The sequence below is a fragment of the Dasypus novemcinctus genome, chromosome 17 (assembly GCF_030445035.2).
Source record: "Dasypus novemcinctus isolate mDasNov1 chromosome 17, mDasNov1.1.hap2, whole genome shotgun sequence".
In the NCBI taxonomy this organism is placed as follows: domain Eukaryota; kingdom Metazoa; phylum Chordata; class Mammalia; order Cingulata; family Dasypodidae; genus Dasypus; species Dasypus novemcinctus.
The window spans coordinates 28,345,950-28,373,558 of NC_080689.1; the positions used below are offsets into that span (position 1 = coordinate 28,345,950).

At 36.5% G+C, this 27,609-nt stretch overlaps 1 long non-coding RNA gene across 1 annotated transcript; it reads left to right on the forward strand.

The window, feature by feature from the left end:
* Nucleotides 1-213: 213 nt before the first annotated feature.
* LOC101416728 (uncharacterized) lies at nucleotides 214-27,609 on the forward strand. The gene is made up of 4 exons (XR_187787.4): nucleotides 214-5,838; nucleotides 10,276-10,444; nucleotides 13,265-13,355; nucleotides 23,313-27,609. It is a non-coding gene; the product is annotated as an uncharacterized lncRNA (long non-coding RNA).

Here is a 27,609-nt window from a genome sequence, read left to right on the forward strand (position 1 = left end):
GTGTGGCAATACAAAGCCCATCATTTGAATGAGTATAATTAATTGGAATCTTTTGTTTACAAATGAAAAAATCAGATTCTGGAAAAATTTTTAAATTTTTAGGATTATATGATAGTTTTAACAATTTGAAAGCTCCTATGTATTTATCAAGAATAAATATAATCAATATATTTATTTGATTAGATATATAATCTCTAGAAGCACACATTCAGGATAGTTTAATTTTTGAAATGGAAACACAATCTCATGGTGTCACTATTCAGAGGGATGCTGTTTTTGGAGAGGGTAGGAATGGCAGGCGATAAAGGAGGGAAGTGAGAATGAGCTGCTACTCTCAAAAATTGTGTTTTTTTAAAAGATTTATTTATGTATTTCTCTCTCCTTCCTCGCCCCCTCCCACCCCAGTTGTCTGTTTTCTGTGTCTATTTGCTGCGTGCTCTTCTTTGTCCACCTGTTGTTGTCAGCGGCATGAGAATCTGTGTTTCTTTTTGTTGCATCATCTTGTTGGGTCATCTTGTTGTGTCAGCTCTCTGTGTGTGCAGCAACATTCTTGGGCAGGCTGCACTTTCTTTCACGCTGGGCGGCTCTCCTTACGGGGCGCACTCCTTGCACGTGGGGCTTCCCTACGTTGGGGACACTCCTGTGTGGCACGGCACTCCTTGCGTGCATCAGCACTGCGCATGGGCCAGCTGCACACGGGTCAAGGAGGGCCGGGGTTTGAACCGTGGACCTCCCATGTGGTAGACGGGCGCCCTAACCACTGGGCCAAGTCCATTTTCCTTCTTATTGTTTTTGAAAGCCTCTGGCTTCATTTGCTTATGTGAGGACTTCACACCAAATGAAGACAGGGACAGGGACTTTGAAAAAATATCAACAGCAATCACAACAAAAGCAAGGCAACCAGGCTGCAAGTCTAGACAGAGCAGACTCTGCTACAGTCCTGGGAGGTTGTAGTGTAGCCTCTCAGAAGACATCCAGGAGATTCCTGAATGAAAGCAGTGGGAAAGAAATCAGAACAATGCAAACATTAACTCTTATGGAAAGGGAGTAGATATTGGAGATAGACTGTCCAATCTAGCCTGATAATTCAATAGCTGTGTGACCCTGGTAAAATAATTAACCTCTCTGAATTTTGGTTTGCTCATCTATAACAAGAAGTGGTAATATTTCCCTGACAGTGTTTGCATGGACTTCTGAAGGTAGCGCCAGTCCCCTTTACTGACTTCTCCTCCACATTAGCCTCGGTTGAAAGGCAGTGGCAGTGGAATCAGAGAATGCCACAGAATGGCAGCTGTGGCGGTAGGAGGTCAAGAGAAGGGGACGATGAGGTCAGCTGATATGGGGCACTTTACAGAGCTTGAGGTTCTATTCCAGCCACAGTCACACACAATCAGTTCCATTTGTCCACAGGAAAGAACCCACCGCTATAAAGCTGCATCCTATTTTCCTTCTGGGAATAATTCAGCTTTCCCCAGCTTTCGGTAGGATCAGTTAGATAAGATGCCCTCAGAAAGAGCAAAAGCTACAGTCATTTCAGTGTCTAATGCTCCTGCCTAAGTTTTCATTTAATTAAGAAATCTGACCTTTAGAAAGAGTTCCTCTTTCTCCTCCTTTAGTTTAGTTTATCATGATCCTAATAGAAGCTGAAAATCTGATGGTAAAGAGGGTCAAGTTTTTGCTGATAAGGCTAGTACATTGTTCCTATCCTTACAAAGAAATCCAATAGGTATAATTACAGATGTATAAGCCAAAATCCCTTTTAGATAAATCCGACCTCAAGTAGAGGAGTAAGAACGAACAGTAGGAAATGAAAGTTAACCCCTGGAGGAAGAGATAAAAAGAATATTCCATACACCAAGGAGCTGAGGCCTGGAGAACCTGTGCCCTTGCAATTAGCCTTTATCCAGAGCAAATTAAAGTCAGATTCTTTCTCGATCCTTTCAACCTCAGGGTATGCAAAACTAACCCCTTCCAGCCTCTGCGGGGTACAGCATTTGCAGCACTCTTTAGGTAGAACGGCCCAAGGCACTGATGATAAAAGAAGACAGTGAGGGGTGGCAGCGAAGGCAGAGCACCACAGCAGCGTGCGCTGCGTTTGCTAACGGCTGATGATGCTGCACTCCACGTCATTACAGACAGGGGGACCTCAAGCACTGGGGGGTCTGGAGGAGAAGCTGGCCTTTGCTCGGCCCTGGGTTATCCACAAGATTCCACGAGCCAGTCTCTGTTCAGAAGAGCTCAGGAGTACCTGCCCTGGCCCTCCGTAGAAGAGTCACCACTGCTTTGCTGGTGTTCTTTTTCCTCGGTGCTATTTTCTCTTTCTATTAGGGAACGCATCTTGTCTGAGCTTCATGGAGACTTATCACCTCAGTGGAACAAGATTCTGTTACATAAAGAGAGCTCACATCTTCACTGTGTTTGATGACTGAATGCATGTACCTTCCTCCTGAAGCAGGTTCCATCGCACTGAGGATGACTCATTAGAATGATGAGCTCATGCCATTGTAGCTAGCAAAGACTCTCTCTTCCCAGTCACTACTAATTCGTTAGGTGCTTTCCTCTAGTCATCTATCTTTGGTTGATTGAAAGATTAGACAACAGAATAACCTGTCTATGGAACTAAGCCTTGGGTTGAGAGAAATGCTGAAGTTTGTGTTATCCTGACTGTGAGCACTTGTACTCCTCTCTCCTGCCAGTAATAAGCATTAGGGGAAATAGGAGACTTCAATTTCCTCCTTTTAAAGGGTTGTCAAATATCATTAAATACAAAATGCAGCAAATGAGCAAACAAAATATGAATGGGATCTTAGAAGACAAATTACTAGTAAGTCCTATACAAGCTTATTATAGCCCCTCGTTTCCCCTATAGATGTTAGTCCAGACAGTAAATTAGCATTACTTTCCCAGGTATATTTCCACTGGGTGAAAAGGGAGGTATTTCTCATTTTGCTAATCTAATTGCCTTGCTCCAAGTGTCAGCATCACTTTAAAAATGAAGAAAATGTCAAAGAACTATGAGGCAATATGTAAGGCTGTATTTACAGCATGTCTCTCTCCCTTCTCAGCAGTCCTGCTACTCTTGGATATTTTCAATTCATTATAAATGAGTCTATAAGAGATCAGATAATTTACCACATCCATGAATGAACTTTAGTAAAGAAGAGCTATAAACACAATTATTTTTGTACACTTACTGGTACCTCCTGCTACACACACGTAGACAGAAATACACACACTCATATGCTTTTATTTTTTATTTACTTTTCTGCTGTGAAACTTATTTTTATTTTAAATATAGACCAACAGAGAGCTGCTCAAATTTTTAGTTCACTTTATGGAATTTAATAAAGTATTATTCAGATGTGGGGAAAAAAAAATCCCTGCTGGATCCCACTCCTTTTTTTTAAATTATTTTTTTATTTTTATAGAAGCTTCAGATTACATACATGTTACAGAAAAAATATAGGAGACTCCCACATGCTCCCCTACCTCACCCTCCCATACTTTACCACACTAACAACATCTTTCACCAGTGGGGTCCATTTGCTACAATCGACAAACACATACTGAAGCACTGCTACCAGCCATGGGCTGTAGTTTACACTATAGTCTACACTCTGTCCCTACAATTCTGTAGGCTATGACAAAATATACATACGCTTTTTTAAAAAACATATTCAAGAAATAAGACTCATTTTTTCATCCTTGTGCTCTAATATATAGTAGAGCCCTTCTCCAACTCAGCTCATTATATAACAAGCAGGGGGATTCCTCTCTTTTATAAGGGGCTCTGCAGGGACTCCTACAAATGCTTTAACTACTATTTTCACTATGACACATACTCTCTGATAGAGGGATTTCCTCACTTTATTTCTTGCCTATCATTTTTTTTTTCTGATACTACCATCATCTTCCCTTTCCTGTAGCATTTTTTCCCTCAGTTTATGACATGATCCATATGGTAGATTTAATGCAATGCCTGTTAATTACTTATGTCCTCCCAGGGAAAAAACAGTTTTGCACACATCTCCTTATGTATCATTCTAGTTCTTACTTCTTTTTCCAGATAACAGACCTGTGAAATGAAGCTGGAAGCTCCCACGGCTGTCCTGAACTAGTGACACTGGACTCCTTCCCTGGGAACCAGCTGTATTTATTTAAAATATACTTTTAGTGACTGTGTGGGAAATCTGCTAAATAGAAGGGCTCATAGTAGAGTGCAGTAATCTCAACAATAGAATATTGACCTTAAATGTGCAGGACAAAATGGAAGATTATGCTGCATCTGTAAATGTGGGACACAGATGATTTAACATGAAGATACAGTAAAATTCTTTTGTTCAGCATCTGTATAATTGCCAGCTTAACAATAGCCTGGAAAGAGGGGCAAGTGCTAAGAGATGTTTCTATTTTGCTTCCTTGGTAAGGCTGACTGTGAACTTGAGTCTGTGTAGATGGGCATGCAGCTGTGAAATCTGAGCCCCAAACAAATTTTCTTCAGTACATTTTCTTTATGAATTAAAATATGAATTATTCACTTATAAGTATCCCAATATGATATCCAACCCAATTTGTAGTGACAAGGAAAGAGAAAGGGCTGTTGTCAAATGAAACACACCTGAGGAGAGCAGGATGCAGTAGAGCAGAAAAGGTGGCATGTGTTCTTTTTTTTCCTGGCTAGTTTATATCAAATGGTTGTCAGGTACTGCCTTTAATGTTGTGCTATAAAGGGTTGTAAAACCCACTCATGGGCCTTTTAAAGGTGAGAAGCATTTGCTTTCACAGCACTCTGATCATTATATCCATTGTTCCACTTAGATTAATATTGTAGCTGTGTATGATTGCTTGTCTCTCTTCCCCAGCAGACCACTGGAGCGAATGGTCTTGGCTTACTCATTTCTAGTTTCCCAGAGACAGCAGAGAGCTTGGCACATGATAATAACCAAACAAATGTGTACTGAATATTTGTTTCAAAAGTTGGGTCGAAATGAGTTGTTCTTCTAGAACTCTAGAGATAAGATAGCATAGTTCAAGGTCCCAAGAGTCCAAGATGTGGTACTGGGATGACCATGTAAGAGTAACCTAGGAGGATTTTTTAAAAGTATTTATTCCTGAATATCACTCCATAAAATTTCTGATTTACTAGATCCCACAAGGGGACCTCAAATTTATCAGGCATCCTAGTGTTTCTAATGCCCAGCCAGGGGTGGAACCACTGACTTCTACTGTTAGTATGATCTATCTGCCTACATGTGGGCCTTCATGCCCATGAACACTGAAAATGTCGGGGATTCAAAGGGACCAAAATATGTTTAAATGTACCAGTTAGTGGCATGAATTATACTTCCATTTAAATTTAGATAAGACTAAAAATAAGCTCAAAGATCATTGTAAAATTTTTGGAAAATCTGAAAAGGAACTAAGAAAACAATTCCATTTACAATAGTATCAAAAATAATGAACTTCCCAGGAATACATTTAGCCAAAGAGGTGAATGACTTGTTATGACAGATGGAGTGATGCTCCCCAGAAAAAAAATGTGTTCTTAATCTTAATCCCATCCTGTGGGTGTGAATCTATTATAAATAGGACCTTTGGAAGATGTTATTTTTAGTTAAGATTTGGCCATCTGAATCAAGATGGGTCTTAGTCCTATTACTGGAGGCCTTATAAAGAGAAGACCACAAAGAGGGAGTCAGAAGCAAAACGGCTGTGGATACCTGGAAGAGAAAGGAGAGGTCGTGTCATGTGACAGAAAAGCCAAAGAACCCAGGGATTGCCACTCAGCCAGAATGCTCCCAACCTGAGAAGGAAACCAGCCTTCCAGCCTCTGAAATGGTGAGACAATAAATTCCTGTTTTTTAAACCAACCTATTGTGTGGTATTTGTCCTAGCAACCTGGCAAACTAAGACATTTGTACCCTGAAAACTACAAACATTGCTGAAAGAAATGAAAGAAAACCTAAATAAATGGAAAGACATTCTGTGTTTATGGAATGGAAGATAATATTGCTAGGGTAAACACTCTCCCTCAAGTGATCTAAAGATTCAGTGCAGTCTCTATGGAAATTCCAAGCCAGAGTATAGGAAGTGTGACCATGGGAAGATACAGTGAAGAGCTCATCAGGGTCAAGAGACATCTTAGCATCATTGGAAAGGCCAGCAGGTTTGGATGCTATAATTGGAAACTTAAGGTTTATCTTTATTTCTGGAGTTTTGAAATGACTGTATCTTTGGATTCAGTACTTCCATTTTTTAGGAAACTATATTTAGGAAGAATTCTGAAGTGTTAACAAAAATTTGCATGTATTAGGGGGCTAATCACAAAATTATTTAAAATAGAAAATAATGTAAAAGCACTCTAAATGCTCAACATTGGGGAAATTGAAAATTAATTATGGGTCACCCGTATGATGAAGGTTTATGGAGCCATCCATGTAAAATGTATGAGAGTTGATAGTAAAAGCAGGAAAATGCTTATGATAACATGATAAGAAAAAAGCAACTTATTATACATAACTTAATTTCTAATATATAAATATGAAGCCCAAAAAGTTAAAAGGCAATATGCTCAAACAGTAGCTCTGGGATGATAGGATTGTATTTTATGGCATTTATGTAATTTGGATTCTTGGAAGCTTTTTAAACATTTTGATTCTGCACAAAACAAAATGGTTCTCTCACCATCAGAAAAAGTTTCAAAAGAGTTGTCCTGCGTCTGTGAGTGCAGATGGATACAACCCTGGCGAGGCCTCTTGGAGGTCATTAGAAGGGAGACCCAACTGCTACTGGTCCAGGCAAAACATATTCTCTGTCATTTCTCTACATTTTTAATTTTTAGAAAGTTATAAAATGTTTCAAACATGAGAAAAGTATGGAAGATAATATATAAAGCAGTTTAATAAATTCCATTTTTTATATTTGCTTCAGATTTTTTTGTTTTAATTTTAATATTTAAGACATTGAAGATATAGTTTAGATGCTCAGTTTACCACTCCCTGATCTCATTCCTCTATCTTCCTCCCTAAAATAAGTCACTTTATTCACTTCGATGTGTATCCTTCCACTGCATATTTTCATAATTTAATTATGCATATGCATATATTTTATATGTGCTAAAATAATATGCATTATTGTTTCATGTATATTTAAACTGTACATAATTGGTGGCAAACTGTATATGTCCTTCCAGAACTTTATTTTTTCACTTATCATTATCTTTGCGTATGATATGTATAGATCAGGTTTTAGTGGATATATAATATTTTATTCTAGAGTATACCATGAATTGTTCATTCATTCTCCTATAGAAGAGTATATATGTTTTTCAGACAGCAATGCAGCTGTTAAGGATTACAGAGTACATCTCCTTTTACACATGTGTAGGTTGACAGCTATGTTCCAAGACAGATTTATTAGATATTGTACTATTGCTTTCCAAAATGGTTGTGCTCATTTATACCATCACCAAGTTTGTGCCTCCATATCATTTCAAACATTGGTTTTGCCTTTTTGCAAAATTTTACTCTTCTAATAGGTGTAAAACCTTCCTTTGTTGAATGACAAATTTAATTTGCATTCCCTTTACTACTACCAATTTTAATCCTTTTTCATTCATTTACATATTTTCCATGCAGATGCCTTTTTTCTAACACAGCACATACATACTTGCCTCTTTTTCATATTTTGGTTATTTGTTTCTCATTGATTTTATATTATGGATGTTGTTACTTATTTGGTTATTGAATTACAAATATGTTTTTCCAACATTTGTTGTCCATTTTTAATGCAAAATATCTTACTTTTAAGTGGGTCAACTTTTTCTGTATTTTCTGGACTCTTCCAGGAGGCAGGGCAGGGTGGAGGACAATAAAATCTGCTCTGTAGCGTTAGGGCTCCTCAGATGATCTCAGTGTCCAACATGCTATGCATTCAAGGCAAAGAAGGTCTTGACAGAAAAGTTCAGGAATTACTGGGGCAGAGATACTCCCTTTCCAGAAGAGTTGTTTTACATTATAGAATCTCTAAGCTGCTGGTAGCCGTCTTGACCCATGAGAGAAGATCTCCACTGAGAAAGAGACCCAGGAGGAAAACAGGGGTCAGCAATGGAGAGACGGATCCCTGACTGCATTCGCTGCAGTCATTGAGTCTTGCCTAAGGATGGATAAGACCTGTAAGAAGAAAACTCTGTGACCTTATCAAAAGATATATAAAAAGGACTTGAAATTCCAATAGGCTTTCTTTCTTCTTAAGTGGAATCTTTCAAGCAAATATGGAAGTGATTTTAAAAAGAATTTGGATAAAAATAATAAGATTTGAAAAATCATATGATGATAAGTAAAAGCCAAAGCAATGTTTCAATAATCATAACAGTGTGGATTTGGTGCTGGAAAAATTGATTAAAAGAAAGGAAGAAAGTCTAGGATAATTCATGCATCCATGTAAGTAGCTTATATGATAATATTGACATTTCATATTTCTTGAATGACATTGGGAAAAATATATCAACAGGAAAATATAGAAGTTAGAACCTTCTTTCTGGAAACTAATTCCATATGGATATGGAAATAAAAATTCTTCTAATATCAATAAGGAAATTACTATTTGCTATAAAATTGTACAATTTATATGTATGGAAAATTTACAGAAGTAAAAATGAGTAAAAACATAAGAAAATCCACAGAAACTCATTAGTGTCAAAGCAATACACTGGAAAAAAAACAAAACTAAGAAAATGTTTTTTCCTCATCAAATTATCAAAAATGAGTGAGTGACAATACCTAGTTTTAGCCAGAATATAACAAAATAGTGTTCTCACTCATATATCAGTGTACTTACAAACTGATGCCATGCTCTGGGAAGGTTGTCACTATCTATTACAGTTAAAAATGTGTATTCCACTGGCCCATCAATGCCAAGTTACCCTTACTGTATCCTTCTTGCAGCACTATTTATAGCAAAAGTTTAAAAAAAACAACTAAATGTCTATCAAAGGAGATATATTTAGATAAATTATACAAATTAGGATAATCCCTCCTATGGTAAAATAGTGATATTACTTCTCTGTATTTATTTGGGTATGATCATCCAGGCATTGTTAAGAATAATATCAACTTACAAATATATATATAGCATAATTCAATGTACGAATGTTTTAAAAACTATGTGTATGCATATATGCAACAGAAGGATAAAGTTCAAACTTTTAACAGAGTTTGTTTGCCTTTAGAGGGTGGGAGTAATATGGAAGAAGACTTATTCTTTTACTCTATATTAATCAGCTTTATTACAGTGACTACTAATATAACTTAAAATAAATAAAATTGGCACCCTTATGCTTATCTGGAAAAGTTATGGTAAACATGAATGCCAATTGTTGGTACCATTACAAAGTAACAGTTCTATTTTGGAAACAATAATTAACATACTAGGAGGTATATACTTATTCACAACTTGTTATGCAATAAAGATAAATTGTTCCATAAATTCCACTTTACGTTAATTCTATTGAACGGTTGATATTAAAACTGTTTTATCAATGAAGTAGCTTATGCCCAAACATTAACTTCAGTGGTAAATTGGGACAGTTCAGGTAGTCACAGGTACATTTGTATTAAATGCCTCTTAAATTTGTCCCTTTTCTTTCAGCTACCAATGCCTAATTCAAAACCTTATTTGTTGCCCGGTTTATTTGAATGGTCTCCTAAAAGGCCTTTCTTCTTAAGGGTGCTCTTCTTTTCATTTATGCTCATTGTTGTTAGTGTTGTCCTCTTGAACAAGAAATCTGATTATAACACTTTGTTAATCAAAATCCTTCAGTGGTCCTCAATATCGTTAGCAAATATTTAAATTCCTTGACATGGCATTTCTGACCCTTCATGGTCTAGTCCCTGCCATACTCTGTATCTTTTCTCTATCATCTGTGGAAAGACCACCGTAGTTGGAGTTTTCGATGTAAAAGGAGGGTGTCCCACAGGAGCTTTGCTTTTCAGGAGAGCTTCACAGCCACTCCCAATCGGTGGTTCACCAGAGAAGAAGCTGGGGATGGAGAAGAAATAGCCCAACCCTACTTACCTCTGTTCTTTCAGTCACTGCAATACTTTCCCTTGACTCCATCAACCAGAAACTAGAGGGCATTCCAAAAGGCCAGGTACTGGGGCACAGAGCCAGGCAGCCAAGGGGATGAACAGATATGGATTAGTGCAAGGAGAATAACCCTTCAGATACCCAGATTGGCACAACACTCCATGCCATTTTTTACTTCTTGTCTTCCAGGAATGCTCTTCACAGACCAACCGATTGTCTTTCAAAATGGAATTCCAACAGTAGTAATGCCAAGTTCAAAAGTCCAACCAGAATTTGATTTCCAGACCATGGAATGTTTAGACTATTGCTTCACACCTGGAACAAAAGTTATGCATTATATCTCCTGATTGACATGCAGGTACCAAGAGAAAACCCTGGAATACATGTTTTGGGGACTGTGAAGCAAGAAAAACTTATGAAATAGTCTAAGTGACCTCAAAATTAAAATAAAAAATCACCTTATGTGTTGTCAAATCCCTAGATTTTCAGATAATTTTGCAATCATCAATGACAAGAGGGCGATTTCTAAGAGCTAGATTTAAAGTCCTCAGATGGCTCTGATACAATTTTTTTGTGTTTTGTGGAAGAAAAATGACACCTTTTTCTCAAACATGTTCTCTAGAAAGCTTGAGTATCTACACTACTCCTGGCCTGGCCTGTATGGCTCTTTCTCGTGGGTCACCCTCCAGTTGACAGTTCTGCTGCTGACTTGTACTCTTGCCCTTGTTTTTAAGGGGATGACCCAACATCTACAAATAGACTGACTTTATACTTAAATACAGAATTAATAGTTCTGGGAATATGATAGACCCTTCAGAGTCTCTTAAGTTTCTTTATATTCCATTATTTTATTGCTAAGAATATCATAGAAACTCTGCCAACACCCTTTGGTTAGTAGCTTATTAACAATAAATGAGTATAGATATTGTTATGTAAGCAAATAGGACAAATCTTGCTAGGTATAATGCCAAGCCACATCGTTTACTATGAAACCTAGGTCTCAATTAAATTTTCATGTGATATAGTACATGCAGATTTTCTAGGATACACTGCAATGTTTCAGAAACTAGATCCTTTATAGCACATTAGTAAACATTGAGACAGCAAATCAATAGACTATTCTAGTCAAACAAGAGTGTTTTAGACAAGGACAAAGTATTAACATTAAATGTGAATGCACTTGCATTTATAAATTTGGCTAAAATCAATTTGTATCTAATCCCCTTGTAAATATATCCTGGTATTTGGAAATCACAAATATTTATACTTTTTTATTTTTTTAAAGATTTATTTATTTCTCTCCCCTTCCCACCCCCCCCTCCCATGTGCCAGTTGTCTGTTCTCCGTCCTTTCACTGTGTGTTCATCTGTGTCTGCTTGTATTCTTGTCAGAAGTGCTGGGAATCTTTTTTTGTTGTTGTTGTATCATCTTGCTGCATTAGCTCTCCATGTGTGTGGCGCCACTCCTGGGCAGGCTGGACTTACTTTCACGCTGGGCAGCTCTCCTTAAGGGCGCCCTCCTTGCGCATGGGGCTCCCCTACACAGGGGACACCCCTGTATGGCACAGCTCCTTGTGCACATCAGCACAGCTCCACACGGGTCAAGAGGGTCCTTGGTTTGAAACATGGACCTCACATATGGTAGGCGGATGCTCTATCTGTTGAGCCAAGTCCGCTTCCCACAAATATATTTTTAAAAACCTTTTGTTAGCATTGTAATTATCCAACTTTCATTCAGTGGTCTTTATTATATCCTTAGTGATGTGATATTAAATGTAAACATAATGATTACAACTTGTCACACTACAGAGCCAAATCAGTGATGCAAGATATACAAATGACCAATAAACACATAAAAAGATGCTCAACATTGTTAACTACTAGAAAAGCTGTAATCAAAATCATGAGATACAATTTCAAACCCACTAGAATGGCTACTGTTAAAAATGGAAAAAGTAAGTCTTGGAGGCTATATAGAGTAATAGGAACACTCATTTATTGTTGGTGGGAATGTAAACTGTTAGTGCCTTTGTGGAAAGCAGTTTTGAGGTTGCACAGAAAGTTAAGTATAGAATTACTAGATGACCCATCAGTCCCAATTCTAGGTATATACACAAAGTAATGGAAAGCAGGAACTCAACAGTTGTTTGCATACCAATGTTTATAAGGGCAATATTCACAATTGCCAAAAGAAGGAAGCAGCTCAAGTGTTCCATCAGCAGATGAATGAATAAGCAAAATATTTAATATATTTATAATGTAGCATTATTCAGCTAGCAAAAGGAATGAAGTTTTGATACATGCAACATGGATGAACCTTAAAAATACCATGGTGAGTAAACTAAGCCAGAAAGAAAAAGGCAAATATTTTATTTAGAATAAGGAAATTCATAAAGACAGAAACTAGAATACAATTTTCCAGGTGTAAAAAAAACTGCAGGGTTCTTGTCTTACCCTTAAGAGGCTTACAAACTAATTAAAGGACTAATTCAAATATAAATTAATCCCCTTCATTAGACTGTCTTCCTTCTTTTAAAAACATATTTCAGAGTCCAGTGAAATAGCCATAAATATTATAAATCATGTAATAAAATTATTTATTTGTACTGACTTTATGCTAGGCCTTATGTATGCCCTAGGAAAAGAGATAAAAGACATAATTGCAGCCCTCAGAAAAAGTGCATTCTAGTGAGGGTGACAACAGTCCCCAGCATGACAAGTGCTCTGCAGTGATAATCACAGCATGAGAAAGGATTACAGAAGGGAGGAGGTTTAACCAAATGAAAGTGGAAAGAGGAAAATCCAGGGAAAGCTTTCAGAAAATGTAGTGGGTGTTCTGAGGCAGAGAGGACAAAGGCAGGAAAAGAGAGATCTTATTCTGACAGAGTGAAAAAAGTTCAAATACATGGTAAAAGCATGATTGCATTGATGGAAGGATATAATTAGGCATGGTAAGAGTGAAGTGTGTGTGTGTGTATGATTGAGTGCATGCAATATTGCTTTTTGGGGGGATGGAGAACTTAAGCATGTGATAAAGCTGGCAAGGTAAGCCCTGCCAAATTTTAGAAAATTAGAGGCTATCTCATACCATCATACAGCTTGGACTTGATCTTGAAAGTGACTCATGATTTTTAGGCCAGCGAGTAATAATGAAGTACCTGATCACACATACTTTTCAGAATGATCCATATGGAAGCAGTGTGAACAACGGTTAGAAGGGAGTACATCAGACTGTGACAACAGATTTCAAAAAAAGATATGTCTCCCACTGTAAGTGTATATCTTCCTATTTATCATCATAGATGTATCAATTAATGGTGTGTGTATTTGTACCCAGCACAAAGGTTCATAACAGAAATATATATTTATGGCATAAGTAGAATTTTTTTCTTTAATATTTCATCTTGTTTTGTACCATATGATATTAATATTATTATATATGCTTTTATTTTTGTGAGCTTTTGTCTGATATAGTTTTCCATCCTTTATTTTCCATTATCCTACATACTTTTTATATGTATTTCTTGAAACTAGCATAAAGCTTGATATGATGATTTGTTTATTTTTAATTCAATCTGAGTGTCTCTGCCTTTTAATAGCTCAGTTTACTGACATGTTTTTACTTCTGTCACTTTTGTAATTTTCTTTCATCATGATATTTTTAGTCTCTCTTCTTCCATCATTTCTTACTTTTCTTAAATTGATCTAGGGTACTTAAAATCATTTTGTCTTGTGATTTGAATCTACACTCTTTTTTTTTGTTCTCTTAAAATGTTAATACACATAGTTAAATATATCTTTCTAATAATCATGAGAATTAACAGAAACTTCTGTCTTCCAGCTAAATTAATCTTAGTACATATCACTTACTTCAGTTTTCTCCCAGCACTGTTTTTCAGCTTCCTTTCTTGTTTGTGCCCCATGGCTTAATGTCACCATCTCAGATTTCCCTTCCCTATAATGGGTGAGCCCAACAACTTCCTCTCTATTGTGCACTTGTCTTCAAGTAATCCAATATTAAAGTAATGCTTATTTTCTCAGTTTAGGTTTCAGATAACAGGGCTGGATATTTCCTTTATGCAATCCTAGCAATGTACTGGAATTATGCTTTTTGCAAACATAAACATAATTATATTGTTTCATAGTCAGAGGGTCCTTCAGAGTAAATTGTTGTACTGTTGGATGCCAATAAAGTCTGCAGTTATGTTCATCTTAATTGCGTATGCTTCTATTAATTCTGTTACAGGCAATCTGTATCTGATGAATTTCATCTGTCTTTGAAATGTTTGAAAATGTCTTTATTTTGCTCTCACATAAGAATGTTTAGTGGGGTGTAGAATTATTTATTCAGTTATGTTCCTTCAACTCTTTGAAGATTTCTCTCTTCTGTTCTCTGTCTTAGCTTCCAATGACATTGATGACATGTCTGATGTCAAACTGATTCTATTTCTTTTATAAATATTTTTTTTCCATAGCTTTCATGATTTCTTAATGAGATTTATTTAGTCTGGGTACTGAGTTTTTCTACATTACTGGACAATATTTGGCTATTCTTTTATCACGTGTTATTTTTTCCATTCTTCTCTTTATTCTGTCTTAGGAATCTATCACAAAGTAATTGAAAAATCTGAATCTAACCTCCATATCCTTGGACTTTTCTTTTTTATATTTCCCAATTGTTTTTTACATCTATGTATTATTCCGTGAAAATCACTTTTGGATTCATTTTCAGTTTACACTTTCTTCCTTTGGTTATGTATATTCTGCTTTCAATCTACTTTTTCCTAAAATAGTATGAATTTATTTCTGGGGTCCTCTTGATTCATTTTTAACAATATAATCTGACTCTTCTTTATTATAACCAACTTTTCTTATTTTAAGGATATTGCATACTTCTACATCTCCAAAATCATTAGGTATACTTACTTAATATTAGGAGTCTGTCACCATTCTGTCCACTTGCTTTCAAGGTTCTGATGTTTTGTTTGTTTGGTTTTGATTGTATACTTTATTGCATTGAAATTCACTTACAGATTATCTACTGCCTTGATTTACATGGTCTGTTGTGGTGTGGGAAGTTACAGTAGCTGATGCCAAGGGTGAGAATAACTGAAGTGTATTCTAGGTTTATAGCTAAGAGTCTGGTCTTCTGAATCTAGGTACTCCCTATTCCTATTAAATGTAGGTAACGATTTGGGACACTTCCCAGTTTCCAAGGGAGCTCCCAGACTAATTGCTCTTGACTGGAGAAAAGCACCCTTTCTTTCTTCTTCTCTTTGAGGCATTACTTTCTTGTTTGAGGGAAGGATCCGTTTTCATTACCCCTGCTGTGTCCTTACATGTCTAGGAAGTTCTGCAAGCATAATTTTTCTGTCCTCTCTACATGCCCTTATTCTTCCTCAAGAAAGAAAGAATGGCATCCAGTGAATTTGGAGTAAGAAAACGGGCCCTCATAGCTTTGCCCCTCCTCTTTCATCTTTTAGGGCATGAGTATGGTTATGAGAGCATCCATTTTGCTTCATTCCTCCATGTTTGAAGGGTCAGAGGAGCAGGATTTACCGCTGCAAGTAGTAGTTAAGATCGGTGGTTTGAATCAGACACGAAGAAAGAGTGTAGCAAAATATTCATGGGCTAAATGGTAAGTTTCGTTTTTGCTGACCCTGTACTAACATCGGCCATGTGAATTTCTGATCTTGGCAATGTTCAGCAGTCTATATTTGGCCACATGGATTATTTTTATAGTTGTTTGGTTGACTTTTACTTATTGTCACCTGGGATGATGGCTTTAGCTCTGTGAGGTAGTTCACTTTGGCAAGTCACTGTAGCCTACTGTGGATCTGTCTATAGCAGAGAGATGCTATGAATAGAGGCAAGCCTGCACAGGTAGGGGCTTAGCAAACAGCAAACAGGCCTCATAAAAGGTATGGGCCCTCAAAGATAGGTGACCACGAGAGAGTTTTCATGTTTTAGGATCCTGAAGCTTGTCATTGAACTACACAGGTGCAGTTGGCCCGGCTGTTGCTGACACATTGAGGCAGGAAGGAATATTTTAGGTATTAGTGGGCAGAACACTTTTTATCTGTTGGACAGCAGAAGTTCACACGGATTCCACAGCCCTGGTGAGCTCCTCGTTCTAAATTGTTAAGGCTAGGCCTAAGAAGGCAGGGCTGGATCTTCCAACACAGATTCCTTATGTTTTCAGAGCCCAGGACAGAACAATGGATGAATTAATCTTGAATACATGTGGCTTGTTCACAGGCCAAAGAGGTCTAGAATATTCAAAACATGTATTCAATGAAATTTCTTGGCCATTTTGTTATTGTAGGTGGTGACGCTGGTATTACCTGTTGAACAAATCTTAGAAATTTACATAACTAAGGCTCTAAAGAAGGAGTCAGCAAAATATTTCTGTAAAAACCACAGCACTAAGTATTTTAGACTTTGAGAGCTCTATGGTCTCTGTTGCAACTTCTCAACTCTACTATCATAGTGCAAAAGCAATCGTAATTGTAAACAAAAGGCATCAATGTGTTTCAAGAAAGTTTATTTACAAAAATAGGAGGCAGGCTGATTTGGCCTGTGGGCAAATGTGGGCAAATGCCAAATCTTGCAGTAAAGGAAGGCACAGAAAGGAGGGGTCTATGAATGGAGAGCAAGTTGGAGTGATGATAGAGTCCAGCACTGGGTTAGAAGATGGGCTCATGGCAGATGGGTATTCAAGTCACAAAAGTGAAGGGAGAGGTTTGCTCGAACAGTGACTGCTTTATTTGCATTAATTATTTATTAATATGTGAATATGCTAGAAAAACATATGTTTCACTTAGGAGATAAAAAGAAAATTACAATGAGACTTTCTAAATAACAAACTGTCTTTGCCCCATATGTATTAGAGAGGAAAGGCACTAACCCAAAGAGAAAGTTAAGATGCTACAAACTCAGCTAAGTCTTCTGGAATGGCATAGAGTAAAAGATAAGACACCTCCAATTAGTGCAGAATGATAAGGGAGAAAGAATGCTATTCATGCCCTTGAAACTGCAAAGACTTCTTAAAGAGCACATGGCAGAGGAATGGGACCTAGGTAGAGCACAAGTTTCTGCAGCATCCCCAGCAGGTCCTGTTAAAGCTTCTGATGAGGGTCATTTTTCAGTTGAAATAAATATGAGGACAAATTGCAAACCTCCCCTAGGGGCAGGTTACACATGTAGAAACGGAAACAGAAATGAAAGCACCTGCTCATTAGAGGTAACTGAAGCTGTTTACTGCTATCCTCAATGAGAAATTGGGATGCCAATAACCTGAGGCCCACGGGGAAATGAAAAATGTAAGATTTAACTATCTTTCACCAGACAGAAGACCCTACTCCTGAAAACAGACAGAGCAGATTTATAATTATTTCACGACGATATAGTACTATCTCAAATGTCATTCCCTGAGACAGGAGAAGGTGTACGATGGGGATTTTCTTTCCAGGTCTGATAACCACATAAAGCAAGGACCACTCTGATACCCTCAGATTTCCTCCCACAGGTGGGAGAGACACATTCCCGGTTGATCCCTCGCTTAATGGTTACATCTAAAGGGTAAAAAGAAACAAGAGGTTGGGAGCGTTCTGTGATGTGCATGTTTTCCTCATACTTGACGTTTCCTTTCAGGTGGGAGGAGTGACAGTAGGATGAGACTCCTGGGTTACTCCATCCCCACATTTAACCATCCCAAAGAAGGAGGACTTCACCATTGGTTAAGTTTGGACTAGGAAGTTGGCATGCATAGCTTTTTTTTCCTGGGAGGCTTGTCCACAATAGCAAGCATTCAGCTTTGCTTCTTCGTGTTGTGAGTTTACAGAGACAATTTCTACTCGGTGAAATACCTGAACTGGTACAGTGATATCTGTGACTGCTCAGTTCTGAGAATCAGTATTTGGAGCCCACATCCCTAGGAACATAAGACAGATTCCTCACATTTTCATCACCATTTGCTGGTTCTTTTTTTCTCATTTCTCAATTGGTTCAGGATTTAAGTAGAGAAGAGAGGTTGTTATTGGACTCCCCGTGCCTCGTCTCCCCCCACTCCGGAATTCCCTGCAGGCTGTGCTCTCGAAGGCCTAGTTTATTGTGGCCCGTGTAACCCATCCCACTTAGGTTTTATTTTCACACATTATGTCCAGGACTTTAGTCACATTATTTTTTAGTGTGGCTATATATCTTTGTGGTAATGCTATAAACACTGACATTTCCATGGGTTTGGTGCAGAACTAGAAGTCTGCAGTGCACTATGGTTGAAGCAGGACCTCCCACCTATTTTTTTTTTTTTGCTGTTATTTGTCTTTCTGCAAAAAAACCCAGCTTTTTAATATTAATCATGAAAATCTGCTTCTATTTATGACACTACTATTAAATTCCTTCAGTTTTTTTATCACTTATGTTCCATCATGATTTGTATGTTTATGTTTTATTCAATACATTAAATTCTTCTTTTGCACCAAATATTTTAAATCTAATCACAGCCATACATTTCAAAAACGATTATAGCAATTTATCAACATAGTACATTCCTCTCAGATTTCCAACATTTTTCTTTATTCTCTGCTTACGTCTCTTCTTTCACTTATAAAATCTTTTAAAAATGGAGAAATGGTAGTGGTAGGCAGATGTGTACAAAGATATGTATGTTTATTCTTGCTTTTCTCAGTTTTTGAACTATTTTCCTTGACAACTCAATGTATTCTTGAGACAGTCCATCAGTTAAAGATATTTATAAAATAACTAAGATACACAAAAACCTAATCAATACCAATGGCTGGAGTCAGAAACCTCAGCTCAAAGAGTCAAATTTTGAAAGAGATTTTAAAAGTTCCTGAGACCTTTGAGAGTCAAAATATGGAAAGAGGTAAGCTTATCCATGTAGATTGTGTGGGAATAATCACTTTTGGAAAGCAATTTGTAGATATATATTAAGAGCCATGAACTATGCACATACTTTGATCATTTATGAGACATAATTAAAAATAAAACATTTTAATATAAAAAGACTTTATGCAAAAAGATCTTTATAGTATTTGTATTTCTGATTGTAAAAAACTTAAAATGACTGCATTGTTTAACTAGGATAATGTCAAAATAAAGCATAATGTATATAAAGATGATAGAATATACTAGAACTATTAAATTATGTTAATGAATTCATTTAAATATGCAGGATACATAGCCATAATATTTAGAGAAGATTGAATATTTGCTATGATGACAGTAGTGTAAGATTTTTAAAAAATCCAAATCTATCAATAGAGAAATACTTAGACGGTATTAAGGGAAAATATTTATAGTAGCTCTCTTAGATATATTTTGCTGAATCTTTTATATTTTTATTAACAGTTTCAGTGACTGTGGCTTGCCATGTAATTACTCTCTTAATAAAAATAAACTTTTTATTTACAAAAAAGTTAAGTATAAATAATAGTAAGTGTACAGATTTCAAAATGACTATATGTGTGATTTCTTAAATTTACACATGAAGCCTCTCAGTGAAGTTGAAGAAACAAGTCACTTCTTCTAGAGAAGAAGAAACAAGTCACTTCTTCTAGACACTCCAGATACTTTTGCTTGCTTTGCAGCGGTTGCCTTCTTAATATGGGGTAGGCAGTGTGGACCAAGAAGCATTATTCTTCCATGTGGATTTTTTAAAAAAAGAACACTTCTGCAGTTCAAGGATCTTTCTAGCCATACTTATTAGTTTTTATTTGCCTTTGTAAAATCTTGTTTCTAGGCTTTTAAATGTGGTTTTCTCTTTCTCTGTATACTATATATTCTATATTTTCAGTCAAATTCATTTTTGACTGATGACGCTCTCTCATAATCTGTAACAAATGTTCCACAGCAATGTAAGGGTGTTGTATGGGAATTCTGCACATTGTAAGTCCACAACTTCTCTAGTAAAAAAAAATAAAACATTTTATTGTGCTCCATTGTACAAATGGGCCAGAATTGATTTAATCAACTTTATATTGATGGACATTTAGAAAATTTGCAAATTGCTTTTTTTTCTCTACTATAAACAATCTTGCAATCACATCTGGAATATATGTCTTCATTTTTATTACATTTTCAAAGCATAAACAGCTTATAATAATGAGAGGCATTTATTATTGGGTTACATTTGTATGATAAAAGTATAGGATAGGCAATTTACCAGATGGCAGTGGAGACAGGGCAATAAATGTTATCCTATCTCTAGACTTTCCTTTAAAAGGATTAGATCATAAAAAATAATCCAATCAGAGAACTAAGTACTATCTTTATGATCACTAATCAAGAGCATAAAAATCATTATGAAGATAACCAACTTTTATCAAAAGCTTATGATATGCCAGCTTATGCAATTTTTGTGAAAATCCTATTAGGTAGATGGTTTTATTATGCCCATTTTGCAGATGAGGAAATTAAGTAAAAAAATTTAACTTGACCCAAGTCACATAGTAGAATCTATTTTCAATGCAAGGATTCAGTGTTATTGTGTATAATTCTACTAAATATAGTAATGTAAGCAGAAAGAATGTTGTATAGAAACATCTGCCTTAAGGGCTGCTGAGACTGGCCTCCACCTAATGTAATAACTTTGACCCAAGTGTAATGAGTGTGATAGTGTGAAATGAAGAAACTCCAGGCAGTGGGCCAGAACTACTGAGCCTTTTCACCTCAGCAAACACCTAATTAAAGGTGTCATTTTGCTGTTTAAATGAGATCATGCACAATCAAATATTTTGTAACCTGTAAAATAGAGAAGTTGAAGGAAAGATAAAAATTGTGATCATGATGTATGTCAATTATGATTCTCATATATCCCATTTAGAAAATCACTTTTGACCAAGATGCTAGAGCTATTGCAGTTTCTTGAGTCAATCAAGTCTATCAAAATGTGTCTTTGACAGAGTCTCTCACACATATCTGAATACATGAAGCCTGAAATAGAAAGTATGCAGGAGAAATCCTTCTGGGTAATGGAATTACTACTCAGCTTTTCTTTACTTTTACATATACTAATAAAATCTAATGATGGTTTTTCTAGATTAGATAAAAATATAGTATTTTGGCCTTTCAGATGATTTTGTAAATAAACCAATAGTGACCAAAATCTTTTTTTTTAAAAGCAAAATGCATATGTTATTACAAACATCTACAACAACTACATAGATATTCAAATAGAAACGTTGGATTTGCCTTTGATTTCCTTTTTTCTCTGACCTCTCACAGATGTAAGGTCAAGTTTAGTTGATTTTTTTTTTTTACCTCAGAAAACTCTCTTAAAACTTTCCATTGTTTTCCACCATCATGACAAATTCTACACTGACAACAGAAGATGTAGAGTGTTTTCTTTCTCTGGGGTTGGATGCAGAAAGACTAAATAATTTACATTGCGTTAAGAGTGAGGCAAAGGTCATGTTTTCTATTTAAGGAACTTGAGTATTGTAGTTAGTTGAACAGGGATTTTAGGGCAGATCACACAGACATTTCCCAAGCAATTCTGCAGTTCCTTTACATAGTTCCCAGGACGTGGCAAAGAAAGGAAAAGTATTAGGCATAGACATGTGAACATCACATATTTCAAAGGCTCAATACTTGTTATACATTACTATTAACATTATATTTATACAGGCTCAAATCTGGTTCAGGGATCCTTAAAAGGGAATTTGCCCTGGCTTTGAAGCTCTCCTTAGTTTCCAGCTTTCAGATCTCTCTTCAAATATATAGGTATTTTGTTGCTTGCTTCATGAATTTTGATGCTGTTACTCTAGTCATATATGTGTTCTACTTTCTGCTGCAATATTTTTGGAGATAAGGAAAAGGAGACAACATAAAAAGAGCTGATAAGAACAAACTAAGTAATCATCCTTATGTTTTGGCTTATTTCCCTGGTCAAGTTCAGAAGCAAGTCCTTTAAAGGATGAGAAGTAAAAACATTATGACTAGAGGAAAGTTTCCATGGACCATCCACTTATCGGCTGCATTTTATCTGTTAGCTATTTATACCACTGGTTGTAGTACCAAGAAGCTGGAGCTTGGGGAAATGAATGCTTTAGAAATGTGTTTAGGGCTTGCTCAGGTTTGCATGAAAATAGGCAGATTTATTGGGTAAAGGCAAATTAATACTACTAACAAAATAATGAAAATAATGAAAACAACAACCTTCAACAAATGATGAAATGTATTGGCTATTTTTATTAAAAAAGCAATATTCCCTGTAAATGTTAATTGTTCATGGGAGATCACTGGGAATGCCTCCCGACTTTTCCTTTCTGTCTGGGCCTCCCTGGACTGCTACAGCTATACTTGACATTCCTTATTGTGAGCCTGCCAAGTACACTACAAGGACTTTAGCAGTAAGCAGCTGGTGGGGAGTTTGAGTAGAAGAAACAGAAGTGAAAGGAGATAAAGAGAAGGAGGAAAAGGGAAGGTGGGAGAGGAAGGATGTCTGCATCTTTAAATATTCTCATAACTATTTCATGTGAGTTAATTTTCAAATAAAAATGTATCATTACCACAGGGCTGTCTCAAGTACGTACAAGCAAAACAAAGGACATGGTTTTGCTTCTATTAATTTTTGGTAATTTGAATTTTCCTAGAAGAGATTTGAAAATTTTTATGGGTACAATTTATTATTTAAAATATCCATTTCCTTTTTTTAGAGATACAAAATGTTTTTAAATAGCCTTTTTTTTTTTTTAGTTTGCGTCTATAGATACCATTTATCCTGTGTTCCTATTTAAATAAAATTATACTTCTAACAGGCATTTGGCGCAAATATCTGTTTACGCTTTTATACCTTTCCTTGCCCTAAAGGGGTGCTCATTTTCATTTTCTTTTACTCTCATTCCACTGCCTTTAAAACTTGACTGGAGTTCTAGTAGGGGAACACCCACAGTTAGGAGATGCTTGGACAATCTTGTAGCAGCAGCTCTGGGTTACACCAGGCTATCTGTCATGAGTTAGTGCCTCATTCATCTGTGAACATATGAACTTGTTAAGACTGTTACTAAGAGAGGGAGGTACCGCAGGGCATAGGTGGTTATAATTCCACATGAAAACTAATATGATTTATGACGAGAGAGTAAAATAAGCACATGGAAATCTTTACTTTGTAAGTCCTCACTGAAATATCTATTAGGTATCTGTCTCTATCCTCAGTTAAAAGGAAAAGGTATAATTCTATGCCATTTGTCTTATATTTTAAAGGTGAAGGCAGATCTCAAAGGAAGAGGATCTATCTGTACTTCCTAGGAAGAAGAAAATGGAGGCAGTCACTGAAGGTGTTAAAAGAGAGAGAAATTGAGGGAGAGAATGGGCTTGCCCATAGAAGACTGTTAGGGTAGTTGCTGATGGTTAACTTTATGTTGAATAGGAAGAAAGGAATTTACTGGAAAATGTATTTCACTTACGTCTATCTCTTAGAGTTCTGAGAATACCACTCTCATTGGCTTGGAAAAAGAACCCGCTTGTTGAAATGGTTACTAGGAAGAAGATTCCTGAATACATATCCGTACATATATGCATTTTATAGAAGAATGATCTTTCTCAGTCTGAGAAGGCCGTCCTCTTCAAATATGTCATCATTTTAGAATGGAATCCTCCAGGAAAAAAACAATAAAAAGAACAATCTCTTAGACAATCAGATAAGCTAAAAACTTGAAATGATTTATATTGCAAACTGTTTATTCTTACATCCCTTCCGAAATATCCATTCTCACTATTGCCATATTATTTTCTTATTTTCTGAAATGTGACAAGAAGATTTTAAAAAGGTAAAAGGGACAAAAGTTTTCAGAAAAAATTATCTTTTCTATATAATGTCAGCATTTCTTAGAATTAAATCTTTGAACATCAAGGACAAGTAATTTAAAAAAAACCTCAACTTTTCATGTTGATTGAAATCCACGTATTAATAAACACGTTCTACTTCCCCATTTGTGAAAGTGATCTCTTTTTCATTTGTACAAGTGCATGCTGAAACTCCGTTTATGTACCAACATATTAAATAGAGACATCTAATAAACTCAAATAGCCAGCAACAATTTATTAGGAAGGACTTGGACTTCTTGTTCCGATGCTTTAGATATGAATTTATACCTTCCATTTTTCTATGATCTCAGAACCCAGCTTTTCAACTAATCATTTTTGTCAGTTTTTATCCTTTGTCTTTTAAAAATCCAATAGGCTATTTAAGGCAGCAGAACAACAACACTGAAATGCAACTGTTTACTACTAATTATAATGCAACAGACACCAGAAGATATTTTTGAAATGTGATTGTGGAAGATGGAATGAACTTATGCAAAATAATCAGAAGACAATATGTGCAATGACTGGGAAAAGTGCATAGCCTTAGAGATCTTTCCTGAACATAAACCTGTACTCTGGCTGGTATGGAGGGACTTAGCTTCTACTGACAACAAAAGTGAATAAAAAGTAAGATGCATGTTTCCATTTAATGTAGACACAAACCACTCTGAAGAGAACAATCCTTCAATGGATAGAGTTTTAATAATTATGTAGCTTCTGCCTGTTAAAGACCCTGACCAGGCAGTTTCTGTTTCTCATATACATATTTTTATTCGACTTGAAAGGAACCAGTTTTGAACTTTCTCTTGATATTTCCAGGGGGCCTGCCTTGTTGTTTTCCAAGGAAAGCAGGTAGATATCACCATGGAAATAACTGAAACAATTCACTGGACATGTCTTTCAAGGATGGCTGCATGTGTCTGGGTTCCAGGGTATGCCATGCTAGAAAAAAAACCAGCTATTTAATAAAAGTGCCTGATCTAATTTGTTTCCAAAGATAGTGTCATTGCAATATAGAATAGTATTAGAAATTTAGTGTACAGTAAGTCAAAGTCATTTGCTATGACCTCTTGCCAGATAAAGTTTATAATCAGAAACAGATTAAGTATGATTTTTGGGTTATTTAAAAGTGCCATACCTTGAAATAGTACTATGCTCCTTAAACATTAGCAAATTTGGAAGTAAATGGAAGATCATGAGAGATATGTAGCAACTTAGGGACCATGTGAAGTGGTGATTGGCAGCGATAAATATAGAAGGGTTGGCACTTACTGTTAGAAAGTTGGCATAATGCATATGATGATGAAAGGCATGTATTTGTTCAATGATCATATCCTGGTTCACATCTCTTTCCCCTAAGTCCTGTGATTCACAAGGCAGGGACCATAACCTGATGGTCATTAGTAGAGGTTTCCTCTAATGGATTATTTATTATTTATTTCACCCTTAATTTCCCCCATTTATCTCTCTCTAACATTATGGAATCTGGTTGAAGGTAGAAATGTCTATTCATTACTAAATATGTTAAAGATTATAATGGAGCATTAAATAGAGAAGAGGGAAAACCTCCGTCATCTGAGAATAGCTAGAATGTAACTTCGTTGTCTTTGAAGAACAGCTATTCCCCTAAGAAGGGACTTCACCTTTATTTAAAAAAACACTTTTTGAGTATGAAAAGGTTATTCTTTATGACATAACCTAGGGGGGGGGTAGGGAATTATGAAAGTTTAAAACAAAAGAAATTTTAAAAACTACCTGTTCTGAAAAGGGAAGAGAAAAAAAATTCAGGTTTGGGTTGATAAGCCAAAGGAGTGAATGATTCAGGAATTGGAAACGCAAACATAAGATAAAGGGACTGAGAGAGTAATTTTCACCCTTTGGGACATTAGAATTAACTAGGAGAACTTTTTAAAAAAAAATAACAAATCAATTTTATTGATACATATTACTAAAGCAAAAATCCGTCCAAAGCATTCAGTCAATGGTATCTGGTATAATCACATGGTTGTGCATTCATCACTTCAGTCATTTTTAGAGCATTTTCATTATTCCAATAATAATAATAATATTAAACAAGAAACAAATGAACAAAACTCATCACTTCTCAATCTCTCACCAGGGGAGAGTTTTTTTAATATATACATTTTTATTGAAGTTTATCATGCATACATGAGCATGCATAAACAATAAGTGTATAGTAAAAATTGTGAACTTACAAAATAAACGCGCATAACATCATACAGGGGCCCCATATATCACCTCTCCATCAACACCTTACCTTGTTATGAAACATTTGTTTAAAACCATGAAAGAGCATTGCCAAAATATTACTACTAACTATAGTCCAAATCTTAACATTTGGTGTATTTTTTTCCCCCAACCCACCCTATTATTTTTTTTTAAATATACTTTTATTTTGGAGATACTGATTAAACAATCACGTACATGGGTAGAATTCTTGCCAGGGAAAATTAAAAAAAAATACATGTGTCCTGATTCCACTCCCAAAAGATTCTGATTTACTTAGTCTGGCTGGACCCAGACAACATTTTTATAAAGTTTCCCGGTGATTCTAATTCTCAGGCAGGGTAGAGAATCATTGGAGAAAATGTGATCCTAGGCCCAAAGAAACGTCCCAGGATGGAGTTTAGGGGGGAAAATCAGCAGCAAGGAATTCCTGAGTGTGGAAGAGCAGAAGAGCCTTAAGAGCTGGATACTATTCAATCTGAAGTGATTTGCTATTCTGAGCTCTTCGGTCCTTCCTTGTGCTAATGTCCTACCTTTGGTGAACTATGTTCTTGTACTGATGGGATTTTGGGATTTGGAGAATGAGGGTTTGGTCCTGTTCAGAAGTGCTGCCAAAAGACAGATAAAGTAGATACAACCCCAGGTATTGGTTCTTCTGAGGGCTACAGAGACCCATGGTCATGGCAGATGGAGTTCAGTACCATGTCAGTTGGCCCCTCTTTGGAGTTGGTATTTCTGTGTGATGGAGCTGGACTCAGGTGTGATCTCTTTTCACAAGCCTTTCCTGTTACTTTACCAGAATTGTAGTTGGTGCTGGGGTTTGAGATATACCCAGGGGATCTGAATATCTGGACTGACCATATGATAGCCAGACCCTGAGCCTCAACAGACTTCAACTCCTACACTCTGGTTTATTGGACTTACCCCACTCAGCTAACATGGAGTTGAAGAATGTCAACCACCACACCATGGAGCCAAGAGTGCCTACAACTGAAAGCAGGAGGATTGCATCCAGCATTCATGTGGAATCTAAGCCCCCTCTTGACATAGATGTGGAATGAACACAACCAATCCAAGATCCACAGGATGGAGGAATAGAATATGGATTAGAGTGGACTTACTTATATTCTATTCATGAACCATTGTGGTTAGTAATCAAAGAAAATGTGGCATTGGTGTGGAAAAAGTGGCCATGGTGGCTGCTGGGTGTGGAGAATGGGAGGAAGAGATGAGATGTGGAGGTGTTTTCGGAACTTGGAGTTGTCCTGGGTGGTGCTGCAGGGACAATTACTGGACATTGTAGGTCCTCCCATGGCCCGCTGGATGGAACGTGGGAGAGTGTGGGCTATGATGTGGACCATTGACCATGAGGTGCAGCAATGCTCAGAGATGTATTCACCAAATGCAATGAATGTGTCATGATGATGGAGGAGAATGTTGCTATGGG